We start from the raw sequence: 10,276 nt of genomic DNA on the forward strand, positions 1-10,276 counted from the left end.
TCAAAAAAACCCTGAGATGCCACCTTATACCAGTCAGAATGGCTAAGATTAAAAAACTCAGGTGACAGCGGTGAGGATGTGGAGAAAGGGGAACACTTCTCCATTGTTGGTGGGATTGCAAGCTAGTACAACCACTCTGGAAATCTGTCTGGAGGTTCCTCAGAAAATTAGGCATAGTCCTGCCTGAGGCACAGCTATACCACTTCTGGGCATATACCAAAAAAAAAAATGCTCCAACATGTAACAAGGACACACGCTTCACTATGTTCATAGCAGCCTTATTTATAAAAGCCAGAAGCTGGAAAGAACCCAAATATCCCTCAACAAAGAAATCGACACAGAAAATGTGGTACATTTACACCATGGAGTACTACTCAGCTATTAAAAACAATGACTTCATGAACACATATGATATATACTCACTGATAAGTAGATACTAGGTAAAAACCTCTGAATACCCATGATTCAATTTACAAATCATATGAAGCTCAAGAAGAAAGACCAAAGTGCTGATGCCTCAGTAGTACTTAGAAGGGGGAACAAAATAATCAGGTGAGTTAGAGGGTGAAAGGACATGGGAGGAAGAGAGCAGGGGATGGGATGGGGGCAGGATCAGGTATTGGAGGAGATGGGGGAAGTACAGAGGTGTGTAGCAATGGCAGATGGGTAACTGGGTGTAGCCACCAGAATGTTCCAGAAGCCAGGAAAGCAAGCAGCTCCCAGGACCCAATGTGGATAACATTAGCTGAAACACCCTACAAAAGGGAGAAGGAACTTGTAGAGACCAGTGTTTAGGCGAGGACCCCAGTTGGGGGATGGGGCAACCCATGTATCTCCAAAATTTTAACCCAGACTTCTCCTATCTAAAAGAAATATGGTGACAAAGTGTGGAGTATATACTGAAGGAAAGGCCATCTGGAGACAGCCCTACTTGTGGATCCATCCCATATATAGCCACCAAATCTAGAAATTATTGCTGATGCCAAGAAGTACTTGCTGACAGGAGCCTGATATAGCTGTCCCCTGCAAGGCTCTTTCAGAGCCTGACAAATATAGAGGCCAATACTTGCAGTCAACCATTGGACTGAGCGTGGGACCACAATGGAGGAGTTAGGGAAAGGACTGAAGGAGCTGAAGGGGTTTGAAACCCCATAAAAAGAACAACAATATCAACCAACCAGATCCCCTAAATCTCCCACTAAACCACCAACTGAAGAGTACACATGGAAGGACCCTTGGCTCCAGCTATATATGTAGCAGAAGATGTCCTTATTTAGCATCAATGTAAGGGGAGGCCCTTGGTCCTGTGAAGTTTTGATGCCCCATATAAGGTTAGGCTAGAGAGTTGAGGCAGGAGTGTGTGGCTGGGCGAGGAAAACCCTCATAGAAGCAGGGCAAGGGTGATGGGATAGGGGATTCAAGGAGGGGAAATCAGGAGATTTGAAATGTAAAGAAATAAAGCATCTACTAAAAATACATAAAAAATCAGTTTCATGCTGATGTGCTACCTGACATTGAATACATACAAAGCACATAAAATTAAGAGATGAGATCCTTCCCATTTCCCTCTGTGCCTTGAGCTGACCTTGTGCCACAGCTCTCTGAATCCAGATCCCTGTGGGAGAGATCTGGTTTCCCAGGAGCGTTGACACACTGAGAACAGAGGTTAGTCCACTGCTTCTGTTCAGAGATAAAGAAATCACAGAGGAAGACAACCCTGAAGATAGAAAACCTAGTAAAGTGATCAGGAGTCATAGATGCAAGCATCTCCAACAGAACACAAGAGATAGAAAAGAGAATCTCGGGAGGAGAAGATACCATAGAAGGTCTGAATTCTATCAGGCCTACATAGAAGACCTGATACCAATACTCTCCAAACTATTCCACAAAATAGAAACAGAAGGAACCCAACCCAATTTGTTCTATAAAGCCACTATAATGATTATATCTGAACCACACAAAGATCCAACAAAGATAATTTCAGACCAATTTCCTTTGTGAATATTGATGCCAAAATACTCAATAAAATTCTTGCAAACTGAATCCAAGCACAAATCAAAACAATCATCCATCATGATCAGGTAGGCTTCATTCCAGGGATTCAGGGATGGTTCAATATATGGAAATCTATCAATGTAATCTAGTATATAAACAAACTCAAAGAAAAAACATATGATCATATAATTGGATGCTGAGAAAGCATTCATTAAAATTCAACACCCCTTTTTAGTAAAAGTCTTGGAAAGATCAGGAATTCAAGGCCTATAAACAAAGTAAAAGCAACATACACCAAACGAGTAGGAAACAACAAAGTAAATGGAGAGAAACTTGAAGCAATCCCACTAAAATCAGGAACTAGACAAGGTTGCCAATTCTCTCCCTACCTAATCAGTATAGCACTTGAAGTTCTTACCACAGCAAATTGACAAGAAAAGGAGGTTAAAGGGATACAAATTGGAGAGGAAGAAGTGAAAATATCACTATTTGTAGATGATATGATTGTATACTCAAGTGACCCCAAAAATTCCACCAAAGAACTCCTAAACCTATGAACATCTTCAGCAAAGTGGCTGGGTATAAAATTAACTCAAATAAATCAGTAGCTTTCCTCTATTCAAAGGATAAATAGGCTGAGAAAGAAAGTAGGGAAACTACATCCTTCACAGTAGTCACAAATAATATAAAATACCTTGGTGTGACTCTAACCAAACAAGTGAAAGATCTGTGTGATAAGAACTTCAAGTCTCTGAAGAAAGAAATTGAAGAATATCTCAGAAGATGGAAAGATCTCCCATGCTCATGGATTGGATGGACTAATATAGTAAAAATGGCCATATTGCCAAAAACAATCTACAGATTCAATGCAGTCCCCACCAAAATTCTAACTCAATTCTCCATAGAGTTAGAAACAGCAATTTGCAAATTCATTTGGAATAACAAAAACCCCAGAATACCAAAAACTATTCTCAAGAATAAGAGAACTTCTGGGGGAATCATCATCCTAACCTCCAGCTGTATTACAGAGTAGTAGTGATAAAAACTGTGTGATATTGGTACAGAGACAGTCAGGTAGATCAATGGAATAGAATTGAAGACCCAAAAGAGAACCCACCCACCTATAGTCACTTGATCTGTATCAAAAGTGATAAAACCATCCAATGGAAAAAAAGACAGCATTGTCAACAAATGATCCTGGTTCCAATGGAGGTCAGCATGTAGCAGAATGCAAATTGAGCCATTCTTATCGTCCTGTACAAAATTTAAGTCCAAGTGGATCTTTGACCTCTACATAAAACCAGATACACTGGAACTAATAGAAGAGAAGGCGGGAAAAAGCCTTGAGCACATGGGAACTGAAGAAAATTTCTTGAACAGAACACGAGTGGCTTATGTTCTAAGAGCAAAAATCGACAAACGGAACCTCATAATACTGCAAAGCTTCTGTAAGGCAAAAGACAGTATCATTAGGACAAAACAGCAACCAACAGATTGGGAATAGATCCTTATCAATTGTACATCTGATAAGACTCCAGAGAATCATATAACCCTAATAAAAATGGGATACAGAGCTAAACAAAGAATTCTCAACTGAGGAATACTGAATGACTGTGAAGCCCCAAGAAATGCTCACCATCCTTAATCATCAGGGAAATGCAAATAAAATCAAAACCCATATTTCCTTCAACAGAGGAACGAATACAGAAAATATGGTACATTTACACAATAGTGTACTTATCAGCTATAAAAAACAATGACTTCCATGACTAATAGAGAGCTTGAAAATAAAATAACATAATAAGATCAGTGAATAGTAACTTATTCCAAGCATATACCTGCAGACGTTAAAAACCAAGAAGATTTAGGAAATAATGGTTCAAGCCTGACATCTCTGTACCTGCTGGGCTGAAGCAGGAGGACTTCCATGATTTTGAGGTGACCCTAGTCTACGTAATGAGACCCTGTCTCAAAAAAAAAACAAAACAAACAAAAACTAACAACAACAGAACGAAGAAACCAATCAAAAAAAAAATCTACAAAGCTATGAGTGGTGGCTGCATGTCCACATTTGACAAGTCGGCTGAATAATTTATATGAAAATTAAGAAGAATAGCCTGGAAATTTCTTTAAATTATCGCCAATAAATATTAGTTATGATTACAGAAAATGGAAGAAAACAATGACTTCATGAAATCCTTAGGCAAATGGATGGAACTGGAAAATAATTTCCTGAGGTAACCCAATCACTAAAGGACACATATGATATGCACTCACTGATAAGTAGATATTAGCCCAAAATCTCAGAATAATGAAGGTACAATTCACAGATCATATGAAGCTCAAGAAGGAAGACCAAAATGTGCATGTTTCACATCTTCTTAGAAGGGAGAACAAAAATACTCATAGGAGGAAATATGTAGAAAATATGTGGTGCAGAAACTGTACGAAAGGCCATCCAGAAACTGTCCTTCCTGGGGATCCAGCCCATATAAAGACACTAAACCCAAACAATATTGTGGGTGCCAAGAAGTGCATGCTGACAGGAGCCTGATATAGCTGTCTCTAGAGAGGCTCTGCCAGAGCCTGTCAAATACAGAGGCAGATGCTCGCAGCCAACCACTGAACTGAGAATGGGGTCCTAAATGGAGGAGTTAGAGAAAGGGCTGAAGGAGCTGAGGGGTTTGCAACCCCATAAGAAGAACAATATCAACTAACCAGGCCCACCACAGTTCCCAGGGACTGAACCACCATCCCAAGAGTACCCAGAGATGGACCTACGGCTCCAGCCGTTTATGTAGCAGAGGATGGCCTTGTCTGGCATCAATGTGAGGAATGGCCCTTGTTCCTGTCAAGGCTCAATGTCTCAGTGTAGGGAAATGTCAGGGTGGGGAGGTGGGAGGTTGAGGGTGGGTGGGTGAGGAAACAACCTCATAGAAGCAGGAGGAGAAAGGGAAAGGGGGTTAACATTTGAAATATAAATAAAAATATCTAAGAAATGAAAAAATATCAGAGATGAATTCATATTTTAAAATAATTTCTGCATGTTTATAGCAAAGCTATTTTATGCTAAGAAAAAGTCAAGTGATTAAATAAGCTCCTGGGCTTGAGACATGAAGATGTTTCCTGGGCACCCTGCCCTTCTTATTTCAGAAGACAGGCTTTGCTTCAGCTGAGCTCGTCAGTGCTGACAGCCTGGCCGTCTGCCTGTGGCATTGAACTTGATTCAGCATTTTAAGAGAAATGTGAAAAACATCAATATTCTGGGTTAACAGTTTGCCAATTGTTTTATACTGGAAAAAATTTTGTTTGATGCTCTGTAGTCAAGCAATGCCTACATGGGTATTTACTTTCTATTTATCCACAAACCAAAATTGACATGCTACTATTTAAATTATGTACTTAGGAATTCATTGCAATATATTTCTTATAAATAATTCAAATTTGTTAATACTATGATGCTTTCTCCAAATCCAATACCATATTCTGTTAATGCCTTATTATATTCTATATGGAGTGGACATTTATTTACAATCCAAAGAAGTTATATTCTTTGAACATCTGTAGAGACTTCTTTGCATATTATAAACAATGGCTTTGACCAAATGAAAATAACATATCTTTAACTACAGTCAAAGGAAATTTTACAAACTAACATTCTTCTGACTTCAGTTACAGAAACATACAGGCACAAAATATTAGACTGATTCATTATTCTTAATACTGTCAACTGAATTATGTCCCCATAACTTTGAATCCCTATACCACGTACATTAAGAGATGTAGCTGAATTTTGAAGTACAGAACTCAAGAGGCAATGAAACTTAAGTGAGGTAACAGGGATTTAACTGATCATCTTAGAAAAAAAGACATCAGGGAAGCTTGAACTGACAGATGGTCGGTCAACCAGTGTCATCAGTGTTTGTTGTTCAAACACCCAACCAACTTATGGTATGTTTTTATGTCAGACCTAAAGAACATTGTTTTTTTAACCAGGTCTAATTCTTCTCATTCCTAGATGCAATGTAGAGGTATGGCAGAGTCACAGTCTCTTAGGGTATAAGAAAGAGAAGAAACAACATCATTATTGGGATATTCAATATTAATGTATCACTTAGACCTGTACAAGTACTGCTCAAACACTGGCTACAACAACCTCACAGAACCCTACTAAAACATCCCTTTTACTAGCCTATTAACGTGATTTTATAGATGAGGAAACCAGGGCTTATTGTAATTAAATGTGAGTCCCAAGAATTGAACTCAGGACATTAGACTTGTCATGAGACACTATTATAGCTAAATCATCTCGCTGAGTGTATTTCCATTCATAAAATATTCATATTTACCCCCTTTGAACATTTAACACATATTTTTAGTTTTCCATTTCCAGTCAATGCCTGGATCTACATGGGGAATCCACTGTATGAGTTGTCCTACATCCTGCCCATTTGCAATTAGACTTCAGATCCAGAAAGCTGGAGTTTGTAGCCTGCTCTCTGTAATAAATTCTGGAATCTTGGTTATCACTTTCTATTGTATTTTCTCTTCTGATAATGGTGACATAAAAGAATCTATTATAGGATTGTTAAGTGGACCAAATGCACTGAAATGTATAAAGCATTTCAAATAATGACTAGTAAAGCAACCAGTATACACATCAGTCCTCCCTCCCTCCCTCCCTCCCTCTCTTTCTCTTCTTCTTCCTCTTCTCTTCTTTCTCCTCTTCATTTTCTTTATTCTTCCTCTTTTCACAGCTATCTTATTATAGATTACCACTGTATATTGTTTTGTTTGTTATAAATCTACTTCATCCTTTCTCATTAATTTTATCCTACAACACATTTCTGAGTTAATGTTCCAAAGAATATAAGAATCATTATATTCTCTTATGGGAATAAAATGTCCTTGGATGCACTAGTAATCAGCTATATAACACTGCACAAAGTCCCCATATCTCCCACAAATCTCTGCTATGATGGAGAACACTTTCAAAAGACGACTCTGTGCTGTTGACTTCTCATTTCATTTACTCTGCAGTAAACGCCACATGCACGCCAGCCAGAGTTTTCCTGCGTTGGTTCCTGTATACACCCCAGAGTTAGAGAGCCACTTTTATTCATTATCACATTCCTTGTCCACACTTCTAGCATATGCTCGATGGCTTGAATACAGTTTGTTTCCATTGGTATTTATAGAATCAATCTATAGACATGTTCTCTAGAGTCTACTTTATGTGGCTCAACAGAAACCCAGAATACAGAGAACGTAGTACTGTTTACAAGGACCTAATATAGATAAAGGGATTTCTACTGTAGCACAGGTATAGGGGTTCCAAGTTGTGGTATCACATCATAGAAGGTCCAGAGCCATACAGTGATGTGCCTTTATTGGGGGCAGTGATTGTTAGCTCCTTTGCTTTGGCTGTATCAGATTGCCCAATACGTAGTATTCAAATTTTCAGACTACACTTTTTTTCGACCTTCATGAGGTACGTATTTTGTTTCAAATAATGCTCTTATAAAATATTGAGCCGTGGTCCCGCCAATGGCAGATGGTGGGTTCTCAACATGTAGTCAGGATCATGCTTTTCTGAGTGAGGCTTCTGTTAGGCTCATAGGAGGCTTACATTCTTGCTGAACTCGTTCCTACTGATTCACAGCACACGAAGGCAGCAGGATCACAGTCGAGCAGAAGGACAAACGACGGGATTCTTCTTAATAATTATAGAATTATAATATAAAGCCCGATGCCTGTAAACTCATCATGGGTTCTTCAGATATTCCCTAAAGTACATACATTTTTAAAAAGAATGTACACATTTTTTTCTTAATCACTCACTTCAAGGGACTTTTTAAGGTACAAGGGCTAAAATGTACTGTCCTTTGATTTGCCCTCTGTGGAGTATTTAGAGGACTCTGTGTTATTTATAACTCAGTGTCATCCTTTCTGGGAAAATTAATTGCTCCCCCAGTGTTGTTAAGTAAAATCTCCAGGAAGAGATTGGTTTCTGGATTATTGAGGATTAAAACCGCATTTATTAACCCAAATTCTCTGATTTTCTGATTAGGTAGCCTTACCTCACATAGTAAATGCCAGGTCTGTGCTTATTAGAGAAAGGACTGTACGGAAAGGAAATTAGTAACGGAACCAACAGAAAACTGAGGACAGACTAGATGATCTTGAAGGATGAACAAGTATGTACCAAACTGTATTCAAACACCCCTTTAAAACTGATACTATATTTGACAAAAATATAGTGCTAACGTTTTTGTGTATGAAAGCATTATTTTAATTATACATAAGATTCTCGTTATGCCTTATTTCATTCCATGTTCAAGAGCTATTTATAGATTATTTTCAAGTGCAGTTTTGGGGTAGGTTTCACTGTGTAATTTACACCAGCCTCAAACTTGCTGAGATCCTTTTCCTCTTAAAGACTGAAATTACAGGTGTGCACTACCATACATGGCTAGATTATTTTCCAGAAATAATAAAATCACTTTTCCGTCATAAGAGTTAACGTATAAATTTGGAGTCATGCCTGCCCAAAGAAATGACGTAATCTGAGAGGGTAGAAGTCAAAGTTCAACTGACTGTCTTCTGAAGATCTCTGGTCTTTGGTTCACTTCATTATGTAGTCAAAGCCTGCCCCTTTGCATGTGTTGTTTTGATTTCTACCACCAGTCAAAGAAAAGATAACCAGAGCAACAAAAAAGAAAAAAAGGAATAAGCCTTATAAATATTTCTTAAACTTTATTTTTCAGTTTTGCAGTTACTAAAAACATAAGGTATCTCTTCCATGTTAGCTTTTCTACATAGTTGATTATAAAACTTGGTCAAATGTATCCTTTCACATTTTTAAATTTTTGTCTTTTTTTTTATTACATTAGATTCAAGTTCTCTCAAGTACTCTTCTATGGGACTCTACCTCTATTCTCAGATTTTAAAATGAAAGCTGCCTGCAAACTAGAGGTCCACTGGCTTTATGCTTGAGCTCTAAGCTTTCAGAAGGCTTTGGGATTTGGAATCTTTCCAAGGCATCTACTTTGTAAGTTTGGCATCTAAAAGAAGTCCTTATGCACAAAATAACACAAATGTGTCACTTAAATATCTAGATTGATCTCTTTAAAAGTTTCCCTGTAAATAGCATCCAATGAGATAGATTGGTGAGCTTAACCAAAAAATACAGATATGAATAGAAATATGCTGCTAAAGAAGGGCGGTAAAGGTCAAATGGCAGCACATGTAAATCATAGAGCATCACCAATACAAGTCATTAAAAAATGCATTTATTTCTGTTGGCTTAGGATTCATCTGGGGTGCTGATGCTGTTGCCAAGGCAGAGCAAGGCATGCTAAATACTGGTTGCTCTGGGCATCTTCGTCACCTCAGCTTCCAAGTCCTCATTTACTTTCTAAAGCAGAGTATCTAAATCCTTTTGGATAGTCATTTTCATGACCACATTATCATTGTTGCCTTTTACATTAAATTAGTCCCTCAATTCCCCCATATTTTATTTTATTGCCTTGTTCAAAATGCCACAGAGAGGCCACTTCCTGTAGGAAACCAGCTCGCAAGGTACCTTGTAAAGTGAGAACTTAGATTGGGCTGAATTCTGTAAGATATTCAGTTGTGTGGCTCTTTGAGGACCAAACTCATCCACCAGCCGCACATCAACTACAAAATATTGTAAAAATTATGGATAATTCCTGTGAGGAAATGACTCAGAGAAGTTTTCCGTTTAATCAATGCCATGGTGAATTTTGATAAATATTTAGAAATAATGTGAGGCATTTTTATTTAGCAAAAATTAATGGAAAGGTGAGATATGGGTAGAAATTTTCATTAACAAGTCTTTTTATATTTATTTGTTTTACATTTAGAAGAGATTGGGATAAATTGCATAGTAAAAATGTGGAATTACATTATTAGGTTTATTATGAAATTTTCAGATAAAATTTGTGTTTGCTGAATCTCCTGGTCTGTCTCACAACCACTTTGTACCCATCCCCCACACCCCTCTTTTCTTCTTTAGGTCCTATTACCCTCAGCATCTGCTCCCTTATCTCATGTTCAACTTGCTAGTTTTATAGAGTATCTGCATTCACTGCATACTTACACATGAATATGTAGACATTATGTGGAGCTGCACTCTACATATGAGACAGCACACGTTAGTTCTGTCTTTCACAGTCAGGTCTATCTTACTAAATAGGATACTTTTCAAAACCATCCATTTTCTTCTCTACCACCAAATAACATGTCACTCTTACCCCAC

Source organism: Rattus rattus, chromosome 6, assembly GCF_011064425.1.
Source record: "Rattus rattus isolate New Zealand chromosome 6, Rrattus_CSIRO_v1, whole genome shotgun sequence".
Taxonomy (NCBI): Eukaryota; Metazoa; Chordata; class Mammalia; order Rodentia; family Muridae; genus Rattus; species Rattus rattus.